The sequence below is a fragment of the Monodon monoceros genome, unplaced genomic scaffold, assembly GCF_005190385.1.
Source record: "Monodon monoceros isolate NGI ecotype Baffin Bay Population unplaced genomic scaffold, NGI_Narwhal_1 Super_Scaffold_19, whole genome shotgun sequence".
NCBI lineage: Eukaryota > Metazoa > Chordata > Mammalia > Artiodactyla > Monodontidae > Monodon > Monodon monoceros.
Window position 1 is genome coordinate 24,261,595 of NW_021703775.1, and position 14,205 is coordinate 24,275,799.

Consider the following 14,205-nt stretch of genomic DNA (forward strand, 5'->3'; position numbering starts at 1 on the left):
TCAGAAATGTGTACCAATGTATTGTACCAACAGAACTCTAAGAAAGGTCAATGAATCTCTACCAGCAATAGGTATTATCATTTTTTTTTTAACTCATTTGCACTTAATAGGTGAAAAAAATCTTATTTTAATGATTTGTTTTGGCTATTAGAGAGTGACTACTTGTTTTTTGGCCATTTGTAATTCTTTTTGAAATATCTATTCATCTTTTTCTTATGGATTTGTAAGAGCTTTATATTTTAAAGATACTGATGTTCTGGGAATTCCCTGGCATCCAGTAGTTAGGACTCTGCACTTTCACTGCCGAGATCACAGGTTCGATCCCTGGTCGGGGAACTAAGATCCCGCAAGCCACGCAGCACGGCCAAAAATAAAAACAAAAACAAAACAAAGACACCCATGTTTTGAATGTGCTATGTTATAGTTTCCCTCATTTGCCATTTTCTTTAAATTTGTGTATGTTTTTGGTGTACTAAGTTATCGCTTGTTACGTAGTTACTGTTTTTTGTTGCGGTTTTTTTGTCATTGGTGGTAGGCCTAGACAGGAAACAAATTTTATTTTTGACATCTTTATTGGGGTATAATTGCTTTACAATGGTGTGTTAGTTTCTGCTTTATAACAAAGTGAATCAGTTATACGTATACATATGTTCCCATATCTCTTCCCTCTTGCATCTCCCTCCCTCCCACCCTCCCTATCCCACCCCTCTAGGTGGTCACAAAGCACCGAGCTGATCTCCCTGTGCTATGCGGCTGCTTCCCACTAGCTGTCTACCTTACGTTTGGTAGTGTATATATGTCCATGCCTCTCTCTCGCTTTAGGAAACAAATATTTTAAATATTCAGCACAGGGACTTCCCTGGTGGCGCAGTGGTTAAGAATCCACCTGCCAGTGCCGGGGACACGGGTTCAATCCCTGGTCTGGGAAGATCCCACATGCCACAGAGCAACTAAGCCTGTGTGCCGCAACTACTTAAGCCTGCACACCTAGAGCCTGTGCTCCACAACAAGAGAAGCCACCACAATGAGAAGCCCCCACGCACCACAATGAAGAGTAGTCCCTGCTCACCGCAACTAGAGAAAGCCTGCGTGCAGCAACGAAGACCCAATGCAGCCAAAAATAAAAATAAAATTAATTTATTATAAATAAATATTCAGCACATGTGATTCATTTTCTAATAAAAAATTTGTGCGATTAAGAAAGTGAGGCAAGGTCATTGAATCAAAAAGAAATTGAGGGACTTCCCTGGTGGTCCAGTGGTTAAGAATCCACCTTCCAATGCGGGGGACTCGGGTTCGATCCTGGCTGGGGAACTAAGATCCCACATGCTGTGGGGCAACTAGGCCTGCATGCGGCAACTAGTGAGAGCCCCTAAACAAAGAGCCCCGCGCACTGCAATGAAGACCCAGCGCAGCCAAAAAAAAAAAAAAATCTTTGTGGGACTCTCAATAACTATAAAATAAAAACTTTGAAACATGCTATGTGTATGAGAATTAATTTTTAAAAACAACATTTTTCAAAGAGTTTACTAAAATAATTTTTGTTAAATCTATTTGTTTAAATAACTTGAGGGCCATCCTAAATGTATTATGCAAATTGTTGCCCAAAAGACAATCAGGAAAAAATTGATTATGTGTAGGATTTGAGCATGTGGCCTCTGACATTATCACCCCTAGTTTTGAAGCTGCATGTAATTTATTTTAGCAGATTGGTGTGTGATTTCTACTACAGTGAAGACTCATGATTCACTGGTATGAACAGTTTTTTAAAGTTTATTTTGGTTACACAAATTATGAAGAGTAGAATCTCATCTAGAAAATTCAAGCCATTGCTAAAAAGGATTTAGCATTCTTACACAATTATGTTCCCAGAGGTAACTGCTGTTTTCATTTTGTTATCCTTTCAGACCTTTTCTTTACTTAAAAAGTACGTATGTGTGTATACACACACAAAGACCTTTGTTTTTTATATAAATGGCACTTTATTGTATATGAAATTTGTAACTTTTTAATTGTTAAAGTGTACATTTGAAATTTCCCTATAATTTTTGCATTTGTAATTAAAGGTGTGTTAGATGATCCCTTACATTTTTAACTTGGGCAGAGAGATTTCTCTTGCTTTTTGTAGAGTGGAAAATATTAGAACTGCTTTTAAAACTAAATTGATTTAAATTCCCAATAGTTTTCAACTAAATTTCATTATGCTTGGAGTTTGAATCTCAGTATTTTTATCCATCATATACCATATCTGAGGATATTCAAAAACATTTGTGAAGCTTGCCTAATCCTCAGTGCAGAGTTCCCTTTTCCAACACCCCCCCCCACACTTTTTTCCTGTTACTGTGAAATGGATGGAATGAAGGAGAGAAAACAACTAGCAAAAACAAATCTTTGAGTTAGCAGTTTATCTCACATCTCAATTCTCTCCCTGGATTTTTTCAGCTTTTCACTTAAAGGATGTAAAATTTTTACAGAATCAGATGACCTTTTTGTTTTTACTTCTTTCATATGGCTTTTAGGAACCTTTCAATGGCCATGAAAACATACCTCAGAACAATTGAGTTTTGGATTTGTTAGGCTTGTGACGAAATATTTATATAGATGACTTCTAAGAAATACCGTATGTGGTACAAAACCTGAAAAAGGTATTACAAGAAAAGAAAATAGACCAATATTCCTCATGAATATAGAAATAAAAATCCTTAAAATATTAGCAAATTGAACCCGGCAACGTATAAAAAGGAAAATACTAATACATCATGACCAAATAGGGTTTATTCCAGGAAGGCAAGTTTGGGTCAACATTAAAAATTTAATCAGTATAATTCACCTATGAACAGAATAAAAGAGGAAAACCATACAATCATCTTAATGATTACAGAAAAAGCACTGGACAAAATTCAACACCCTCCCACAGTACAAAAACAGGAATATAAATTCTTTAATAAAGAGCATCCATACTTAACATCATACTTAATGGTAAAATATTAAAGCAAGGATGTCTGCTCTCACCATTTCTGTTCATCCTTGTTCTGTAGGTCCTAACCATGCAGTCAGTCAAGAAAAAGGCATAAAGATTAAAACAAAAGAGTCGACATTCACAAATGACAAGATTGTTTACGTAGAAAGCCTTATGCACTCTACAAAAAAAAAAAACAAATTCAATCAGAACAAATAAGTGAATTTACCAAGATCTTACAAATATCAAAGTCCAGGGGCATGCTAGTGATTTAACTGGAAACAAATTTTTAAAACAACACTTCAGTAGCAGTGAAAAACATCAAATTCTAGGAACAAATCTATAGAAAGACTTGGCACTGAGGAGTACAAAAATTGCTGAGGAAAAAAAAAATGTTTAACGTAAATAAAGGCTTTCCTTGTGGCACAGTGGTTAAGAATCCACCTGCCAATGCAGGGGACACGGATTCAAACCCTGGTCTGGAAAGATCCCACATGCCGTGGAACAATTAAGCCCGTGCACCACAACTACTAAGCCTGAGCTCTAGAGCCCGCAAGCCATGACTACTGAGCCCATGTGCCACAACTACTGAAGTCCGCATACCTAGAGCCCGTGCTCTGCAGCAAGAAGCCACCGCAGTGAGAAGCCTGCACACCGCAATGAAGAGTAGCCCCCACTCACCGCAACTAGAGAAAGCCCACACACAGCAATGAAGACCCAACGCAGCCAAAAATAATTAAACCTAAATAAAAACGTATACTCATGAATTGGAAAACTCAGTTATTGTTTAAGGTATCTTCTCCCCATATTGATTAATAGTTATGCAGTCCCTGCCAAAATTCTATCAGGCTTTACAAAAAAAAAATAAGAACAAAGACTGGTTGATTAAAATATATTAAAGTTTATGGGACTTGCCTCGTGGCTCAGTGGTTAAGAATCTGCCTGCCAATGCAGGGGACATGGGATCGATCCCTGGTCCGGGAAGATCCCACATGCCACAGAGCAACTAAGCCCGTGCACCACAACTACTGAGCCTACCCTCTAGAGCCAGCGAGCTGCAACTACTGAAGCCCACACACTCTAGGGCCTGCATGCTGCAACTACTGAGCCCACATGCTGGGACTTCCCTGGTGGCACAGTGGTTAAGAATCCGCCTGACAATGCAGGGGACACGGGTTCGAGCCCTGGTCCAGGAAGATCCCACATGCCATGGAGCAACTAAGCCCATGCACCACAACTACTGAGCCTTCACTCTAGAGCCTGCGAGCCACAACTACTGAGCCCACGTGCCTATAGCCCATGCTCTGCAACAACAGAAGCGACCACAATGAGAAGCCCACGCATCGCAACAAAGAGTAGTCCCCGCTTGCCGCAACTAGAGGAAGCCTGTGCATAGCAACCAAAAAATTCAAAATAAAATAAAGTTTATGTAGATGTACAGTGACCTTAAAATAGCCAAACCGATCTTGAAATGGAAGAACAAGTTGGAAGACTTGCTCGTTCTAGTTTCACGACTTACTATAAAGCTACAGTAATCAAGACTATGATGTTAGGATAAGAATAAATTAATACATCAATGGAACAGAATCAAAAGTCCAGAAATAGACCTAAACATATATAATCAATCTTTGACCAGTGTCAAGTTAATACAGTGGGAAAAGGAGAGTATAACAGTTATTGGTGGAACAACTGAATAACTATTAAATAAGATGAGCCTCAACCCTTAACTTTCCACACACACACACACAGGTGAATCATAGATCTAAATGTAAAGCCCAGAAACAAAAGCTTGCAGGGAGAAACATAGACTGTGTTTGACCCCGGAGTAGGTAAAGATTTTTTTGGGGTAGGACACAGAAGGTACCAACAAAGAAAGAAAAAAAGGATAAGTTGGACTTTATCAAAATTTTAAATTTATTCAAAAGTATTCTATATCTTAGGTCAGCTGGGAAGTACAAAATAAAAGCACAACGATACACCAGTTCACATCCACTAGAATGACTGAAAAAGACTAATATCAACAAATGCTGCTAAGAATATGAAGCCATTGGAACACTCCTAGTTTGCTGATGGAAGTGTAAAATGGAACAACCACTTTGGAAAACTGTTGATCAGTTTCTTATTAACGTTAAACATTTACTAACCATACAACTCAGCAATACCACTCCTACATATTTACCTAAGAAAATAAAAATATGTTCACAACAAAAGCTTGTACAAGAGTGTTGTTAGGAGCCTTATTAAAAATAGCCCAAAACTGTAACCAAAATTGATAAAGTGGTGGATTCATACAATGGAAAACTACTCAACATTAGAAATAAACTAATGTATACAATAAGTAAACCTCAAAAGCATCATTAAATGAAAGCAGTTAGGTAAGAATACATTATGACTCAATGTATGTTAAATATAAGAACAGCCATAATTAAAATGATGGAAGAATGAAAAAAGACAAGGTAACTTTCAGTAGTGATGGAAGTGCTCTATGTCTTGATTTGCATGATGGATACATGGGTATACTCAGTTGTTAAAAATTCAGAGAGAAAACCCAAGATCTGTGTATTTCATTGTACATTAATTATGCATCAATTTTTTAAATACCTTGTTAAGTCAGACAAGTGTCTGGAATAGTGAACTATCTCTGGTAGTGTTACAGATGGGCTGAGCACCATTGAAGACCTTACTTCATGAGACTGTTTTCAAAGGTCATCAGTGGAAGTTAATGGAGGAAAACTGATAGTGATATTCAGAGACATTTTTGCTTTTAACATGACACAGTCCATTTGACCAGTGGTTCTTAACCTCTTTTCTGCCCAAACCTAAACCTAACAAGTTTCCATCAAAAATAGTGCTTTAGGATCACTGCCCTGGATATTTCAGTATGATCTGCTAACCAGAAGTGCCCCAGGAAGATTCTGTAAGATAGTCATAAACACAACATTTTTGATGATATTCTCTTAAACTTGAATAAGTTTCATGGAGTTAGTCCAGAGAAATGTGAATTAACGTTTGTTAACACAGGTTTTACAGGCTTCTTACAAAATGTCGAAAGAGCATTAAGGTTGACTATTCATTTGAATATTTTCCTGTAGTGGTTGCATGACAGAATTAAATATCTATGGACCCACAGTTCCCAAACTGTCATCTGAGATGCCCTGTGGCACCACTGTGAACTCAAGAGGCATTGTGGGACATTTATTTTTAATTTTTATTTATTTATTTATTTTGGCTGTGTTGGGTCTTCGTTGCTGTGTGTGGGCTTTCTCTAGTTGTGGTGTGTGGGCTTCTCATTGCAGTGGCTTCTCTTGTGGAGCATGGGCTCTAGGCATGTGAACTTCAGTAGTTGCAGCACGTGGGCTCAGTAGTTGTGGTGCACAGGCTTAGTTGCTCCGCAGCATGTGGGATCTTCCCAGACCAGGGATCAAACCCATGTCCCCTGCATTGTCAGGTGGATTCCTAACCACTGCACCACCAGGGAAGCCCCTGTGGGACATTTTAAATTTTCAAGGAAAACAGCAGTACCTGTCAGAACCACTGGAGGTTATAGCCCAAGGTTGTTCAGTTTCAACATTAGATCATGTGACATTACTTTAGAAGATGATATGTATTTATGAAGCTGGTTTTCAGAAGTTGCTGTGATAAAAAGCAAATACCACCTGAAATTCTATGTGGAAATGAGTTGGTAGTGTTCAATATGATTCCAAGATTTGGCAGGTTACATAGTGGCCAGCAGATGAACACAACCCCAATTAGTAATTATGATTTAAGGATGCAATAAAATTAATTTACATGTTTTAAAAAAAGAAAATATTTGGATCTAAATGGTTAAAAAGGTGCACTAAGTATCTTTTGGCAGGGGGTGTGGGGAGAGATAAGGGATGGGGCACCTTTTTAAAATTTCTGCAAAACTAAGGGCTCTGTGAAGTGAGAATGTGAGAACACTGATACCTTGTTCATTGGAAAGCAAATAATGTTCCTGGACATATTTGGGTTTCTTATGCAAAATCATAAAGGAATACATAGGAATACCACCTCCCTACTGTGCTTTAATTTTCAGGAACACATCTAGGATTTTTAAATTATAAAAGGCTATTACAGGGACTTCCCTGGCAGTCCAGTGGTTAAGACTGCATGCTTCCAGTGCAGGGGGCAAAGGTTTGAAACCTGGTCGGGAAACTGAGATCCTGCATGCTGCATGGAGCAGCCAAAAAAAAAAGGCTATTACAGATAATTAAATTCCATAAATATGTGGCTGGTAGGATGATCAGCCATCTTGGTTTGCTGGGACTAAGACGTTTCCCAAGATGCAGGACCTTCAATACTAAAATTGGGGAGTCCCCAGCAAACGAGGACAAGTTAGTCACTCTACTCCCTTCACTGAAAATAGTATGTGGACATTTTGGTTAGCTGCCTAATTTAGAACAAAATGACCTGCCTTGAATTTCACCTGCATTCTGCTGCTCCTTAGGAGCAAGACGTTAAGTGCAGTGGTTCTCAAAACTAGCTGTACATTAGAGTCACAATGAGAGATTTTTAAAAAATGAATATCCATCCCTCACCTTCCCCATCATAATCTAATATAGTCTGGAGATATTTTTCTTTTAATTGAGTTTAAAACAGTTTTGAAAACTCAGACATTTCTGTGTTTTAACATTAGCCTCATCACCTATCTCCTGAACCACTTTAGACAAGCTACTTTCCTCTCCCAAGCTACCTCATTTGTAAAAATAGACACCTATCTCACCAGGGTTTTGTGAATGTTAGAGACAGGAAATGCCTTGCACAGTGTCTGAAACATAGGAACCCTTCTACTGGGACACAGACTAGCCTGTCCTTGAACACTGAATTTATAAATCATTTTTCTATGTATAATAGGAAAACCTAACTTTTTGAACTCCGAGTTATACAAAAGACTCAGGGAATTATTTCTTTTAAGATAATAATTGTCCTACCACAGTGCTAAAGGGAGGTTTAAAAATAGCACACACTTGAGAAAAATGATGGACTGGGCACATCCAACATCTTGATGTCCCAGAGAAACATTGAGAAAATGAGAAGCATTCACAACCAGCTTTTCCAGAACTCTGGAAAACAGTCAAAACTTTATAGCAGCCAAGTAAACACTGAATCCAAAAAAAAAAAAGACAACTTTTAAATGGTAGGAAGTCATCAAGATAGCAACATAGGACATGCCAGGCTTTGCTCCTGACTTCACTCCTCTTCACAAGTTAAACTAACAGCTATTCATAGACCAGACACCACTGAGAAAATCTTAGAACATGGAGGTGAGGCTGAAGTACTGAAGCTTCTATCTCTGAAGCACCACAGAGGCTGAGACAGACTGCATATGAAGGGTAAGAGAAGCAACTGCATTCAGAGCACATTGCCCCTCCCCCAGGCAAGGGCAACACCACACCAAGAGGGTTCCACTGAGCCTACAATTCCTCCAATGGGAACAAAGAGCGCAGGGTGGACATCCAGCTCCCCCAGCATTGTTGGCTGCTTCTTGGGAGTTCCACTCCGGCCTCACCTCACAGGGAAAGCATGGTTGGAACACCTGGAAAGCTGTGTAACCCAACAATGCTCGAGCAGAGATTACAGTAGGCAGAGCTGATCATCCACAGAGCAAAGCCAGGGACACCACTCAGCCAGGCAATTGTGAGTGAGGGTTACCTTGATTCAAGACCACAAACAGAGCTTTTCCAGAGTCGGAGCTGGTTCCCTCTCTCTGCCTAGGCAGAGGAGCCAATTCATAGCCTCACCCACTGCTGAGTATAGCTCCCAGCCCCTCTGAACCACAAATCCTGGCTGGAACACCTGGAAAACTGTAGCCCAGCAATAGACTGTGACAGGCACAGATGATCATGTGCAAATCCAGTGGCCCCATTTGGCCAGGGAACTTGGCACATGGGTAGGCCTGAGTCAAGACCACAGATATCCTTGCCAACCTTGGATCTGATTATTCCACTCTGCCTGACAGGAAAATTAATTTGTAGCCTTGCCTACCCAACCAGGGAACTTGGGAAGCTGCATAGCTTATCCAACAGCTCTGCTTACAGTGGCACTTGAACACAGAGCCAGCCTGTGGTTTCCCTGTCTGCAGAACAAAAGGAGTGGCCCCATCTGGCCAGGGAATTCAGTTTACAGTCTTGCCTGATTCAGGTCCCCAAACAATAAACCATGCAAGACCTGGGACCTGTTCTATGGCCCTGCCAGTTCAGGCAAGCTAACTGCTGAGTATAGTACCCAGTCCTGATCATCTAGTAACCCTAACCAGAGAACCCATACAGCCTTGCTTGGGCAGGGAACTAAGCCAGCAGTCCTTTCCAGCTGTTCTCAGCCAACAGCATTCCCCCAACCTCAGATCTCAGGCTGTGACCTCACCACAAAATAGACCCTGATAGCAAGACCCACCTGCCCTAAGATGTTACCAGTTGACAGGTCCAAAAACCCAAACTGAGCTGACTGCCAAGGCAAACCTAAAAAGTCTGGAACAGGAGATTGCTAACTCAGATGCACAGATACCAATGTAAGGAGTCCAGGATCACAATCAGGTAAACAGGACAGCACCAAAGGAACTAATAAAGTTCTAATAACTGACCCTAAAGAAATGGCGATCTATAAACTGTCAGAAAAAAAAAAATTCAGAATAATGCACTTAATTTAGTGGACTACAGGAACTAAAGGAAATTAGGGGGAAAAATACATGAAAAAGAAGTATAAGAAAGAAACAGAAACCATCAAAAAACAAAGCCAAAGAAAATCCCCAGAAATCCTAGAGCTGAAAAATACAATGACTGAAGAAGTCAACAGAGAGCTTCAAAAGCTAACTCAACCATGCAGAAGAATCAATGACTTATAAGACACTTGAAATTATCTAATCAGAGGAACAGAAAGAAAAAAAAGTGAAAAAAAAAACCTATGGGACTTATGTACACAATCAAAAGAAACAATACCTGCATTATAGGAACTCCAGAAGGAAAAGAGAAAGGGGAAAAGTATATTTAAAGCAACAATGGCTGAAAACTTTCATAACCTTGGGAGAGAAATGAGATTCATATCTATTCAGAGCCATAAGCCCCAAAGGACAACAACACTGAGATAAATTGTAATTAAATTGTCAAATGAAAGACAAAGAATTTTGAAAGTAGAAAAAAAAAAAATAACATACAAGGGAACACCGTAATAGTATCGGTGGATTTCTCACAGAAACGTTATCAAGCCAGGAGAGAATGAGATAATATTTTTAAAATATCAAACAAAAAAACTGTCAACCAGGAATGCTACACCTGGAAAAGCTGTCCTTCAGAAATGAAGGAGAGATAACTTTCTCAAACAAAAGCTTAAGGACTTCATCAGCATTACCCTGCCTTACAAGAGAAGCTAAAGGGAGTACTTTGAATAGAACTAAAAGGACACAAAACAAGGTAGTGTAAAACTCACTGGTGATGATATATAGTTAGATTCTGTAATATGGTATGGCGGTATGTAATTCACTTACAGCTCTAGTTTAAAAGTTAAAAAATAAACATAGTGAAAATAACCATAACTACAATAACCTGTTGTTGGCTGTTCAATATAAAAAAATATATAGAAACTATAACATCAATAACCTAAACTATGAGGGGGAAAAGTCATAGTGTAAATTGTAGGGACACTATCAAAGTTGTTATCAGTTTAAAATAGGGTGTTATAATTTTAAGATTTTTATGTAGGCCTCATGATAACTACAAGGGGGAAAACCTGTAATGATTACACAAAAGAACAAGATAAAGAAGTCAAATACTCTGATACCAAAAGACCTCAAAACAAGAAAAACAAACAAACAACACAAAACAAAAAAAAAAACAGGAAAAGAAGCAAGGAACAATGTATCTACAAAACAGCCAGACAGCCAGAACACAAACAATGAAAAGTCCATTGTAATTCCCACCTATCAATAATTACTTTTCTTTTTTTTTTTCCATGGGAAGACTTTTTTATTTAAAAATTCTTTAATAGATACAGGACTGTTAGATTATCCATTTCTTCTTGAGTGTGTTTTTTATTTTTTAACATCTTTATTGGGGTATATTTGCTTTACAATGGTGTGTTAGTTTCTGCTTTATAACAAAGTGAATCAGTTATACATATACATATGTTCCCATATCTCTTCCCTCTTGCGTCTCCCTCCCTCCCACCCTCCCTATCCCACCCCTCCAGGTGGTCTCAATAATTACTTTAAACAAAAATAGATTACTTCTTCTGTCAAAAGACAATGAATGGCTGGAAGGATAAACAAAAAGACCCATTGATATGCCGCCTACAAGATACACATGGATTGAGTATGATGGGATGGAAAAGGATATTTCAAGTACATAATAAGAAAAAAAAAAAAAAGGCAGTAGCTGCTATACTTATTTCAGACCAAATAGATTTTAAACTAAAAATGGTAAAAGAGACAAAGAAGGTCATTTATATAATTATAAAGAGGTCAATCCATCAAGATATATAACAATTCTACATATTTATGCACCTAACATCAGAGCAACTAAATATATAAAATAAAAACTAACAGAGCTAAAAGGAGAAGTAAACAGCAATACAATAATATTTGGGAATTTTAATACCTGACTCAATAATAGATAGATCATCCAAACAAAGAATCAAAGAGAAAAGAGTGAATTTGAACAACAGAGACCAAATGAACCTAACAGACATATATAGAACATTCTATCCAAAACAACATATTCTTCTCAAGCACACAGGAACATTCTCTAGGATAGGCCATATATTAGGCCACAAAACAAGTCTAAGCAAATTCAAGAAGATGGAAGTCATACCAAGTACCTTCTCTGACCACAGTGGTATGAAACTAGAAATAACAGGAGCAAACTGGAAAACTCACAAATACAGGGAAGTTAAATAACACTCTCCTGAACAACCAATGGATCAAAGAAATTAAAGGAGAAATAAAAAAATTATCTTCGGACAAATGAAAATGGAAACACAATATGCCAAAAGTTATGGGATGCAACAAAAGAAGTTATAAGAGGGAAGTTCATAGAAAAAAACACCTACATTGAGAAACAAGATCTCAAATACACAACCTAACTCTACACCTCAAGGAACTAGACAAGGAAGAACAAACTGAGCCCAAAATTAGCAGAAGGAATGAAATAATAAGATCAGAGCAGAAATAAATGAAATAGAGAACAGAAAAACAACAGAAAATATTAACAAAAGAGTTGGTTCTTTGAAAAGATAAACAAAATTGACAAAACTTTAGCTAGCCAACCAAGGAAAAAAGAGAGAGGACTCAAACAACAAAATTATCAATGAAAAAGGAGACATTTAAAACTGATATAACAGAAATACAAAGGATCATAAGAAGCTACTATGAACAATTATATGCCAACAAACTGAAAAACCTTGAAATGGAAAAATTCTTAGAAACATGCAGCCTAACAAGACTGAATCGGGAAGAAATAGAAAATCTGAACAGACCAATTATTAGTAAGGAGATTGAATTAATAATCAAAAATCTCCAAAAGAAGAAAAGCCCAGGACCAGATGGCTTCCCTCATGAATTTTACCAGGCATTTAAACAGGAATTAATACTAATCCTTCTCAAGTTCTTCCCAAAATTGAAGAGGAGGCAATACTCTCAAGCTTATTTTATGAGGCCAGCATTACCCTGATACCAAAGCCAGGAAAGGACACTGCAAGTAAACTACAGGCCAATATCCCTGATGAATATGGATGCAAAAATTCTCAATAAAATACTAGCAAACTGAATTCAATAGCACATTATAAGGATCATTCACCATGATCAAGTGGGCTTTATCCCTGTAAGGATGGCTCAACATCCACAAAGGGATAAATGTGATATATCACATTAATAGAATTAAAGGAAAAAAATCATCTAAAGAGACACAGAAGAAGCATTTGAGAAAATTCAACATTTGTTGATGATAAAAACTTTTAGGAAATTAAGTACAGAAGAACCAAATAGCAACATAATATAGGCCATATAGGACAAGACCACAGCTAACATCATACTCAGTGGTGAAAGATGGAAAGCTTTTCCTCTAAGACCAGGAACAAGGCAACGTTGCCCACTCTCATCATTCCTCTTCAACAAAGTACCGAAAGTCCTAGCCAGAGGAATCAGGCAAGCAAAAGAAATAAAAGGCATCAGAATTGGAAAGAAAGAAGTAAAATTGACTATATTTGCAGATGACGTGATTTTATAATCCTAAAGATGCCCTCCCCCCAAAAAAATATGTATTAGATCTAATCAATAAATTTAGTGAAGTTGCAGGATACAAAATTAACAAACAAAAATCTGTGGTGTTTTTGTACACTAACAACTATTATCTGAAAAAGAACTAAAGAAAACAATCCCCTTTACAATAGCATCAAAAACAATTAGAGGGCTTCCCTGGTGGCGCAGTGGTTGGGAGTCCGCCTGCTGATGCAGGGGACATGGGTTTGTGCCCCGGTCCAGGAAGATCCCACGTGCTGCAGAGCGGCTGGGCCCGTGAGCCATGGCTGCTGAGCCTGCGTGTCCAGAGCCTGCGCTCCACAACGGGAGAGGCCACAACAGTGAGAGGCCCACATACTGCAAAAAAAAAAAAACACAATTAGAAAATCTTAAGTTTATTAGAATAAACTTAAGGAGGTAAAAGATCTCTCACTTTAGATGCTGATGAAAGAAACTGGAGAAGACGTAAGTAAATGGAAAGGTATCCCATGTTCATGGATTGGAAGAATGAATACTGTTAAAATGCCCATACTACCCAAAGCCACCTATCAATTCAATGTAATACATATTAAGCTTCCAATGGCATTTTTTACAGGAGGGAAAGCAATCCTGAGAAAGGAGAAGCAGGAAGCATCACACTTCCTGATTTCAAGCTATATTAAAAAGCTTAGTAACCAAAATGATATGGTCCTGGCATAAAAACAAACACAAAGACTAATGCAACAGAACTGAGAACCCAGAAATAAATCCATGCATATATGTCAACTAATATTTGACAAGGCAGCCAAGAACACTCAACGGAGAAAAGACAGTCTCTTCAGTAAATAGTGCTGGGAAAACTGGATATTCACATGTAAAAGAATGAAATTAGACCCTTGTATTTCACCACTCACAAAAATTAACATGAAATGGATTAAAGACTTAAATGTAAGACTGGAAACCTTAAAACAGAAAAAATGCTCCTTTATATGAGTTGTGGTGATGAATTTTTGGATATGAC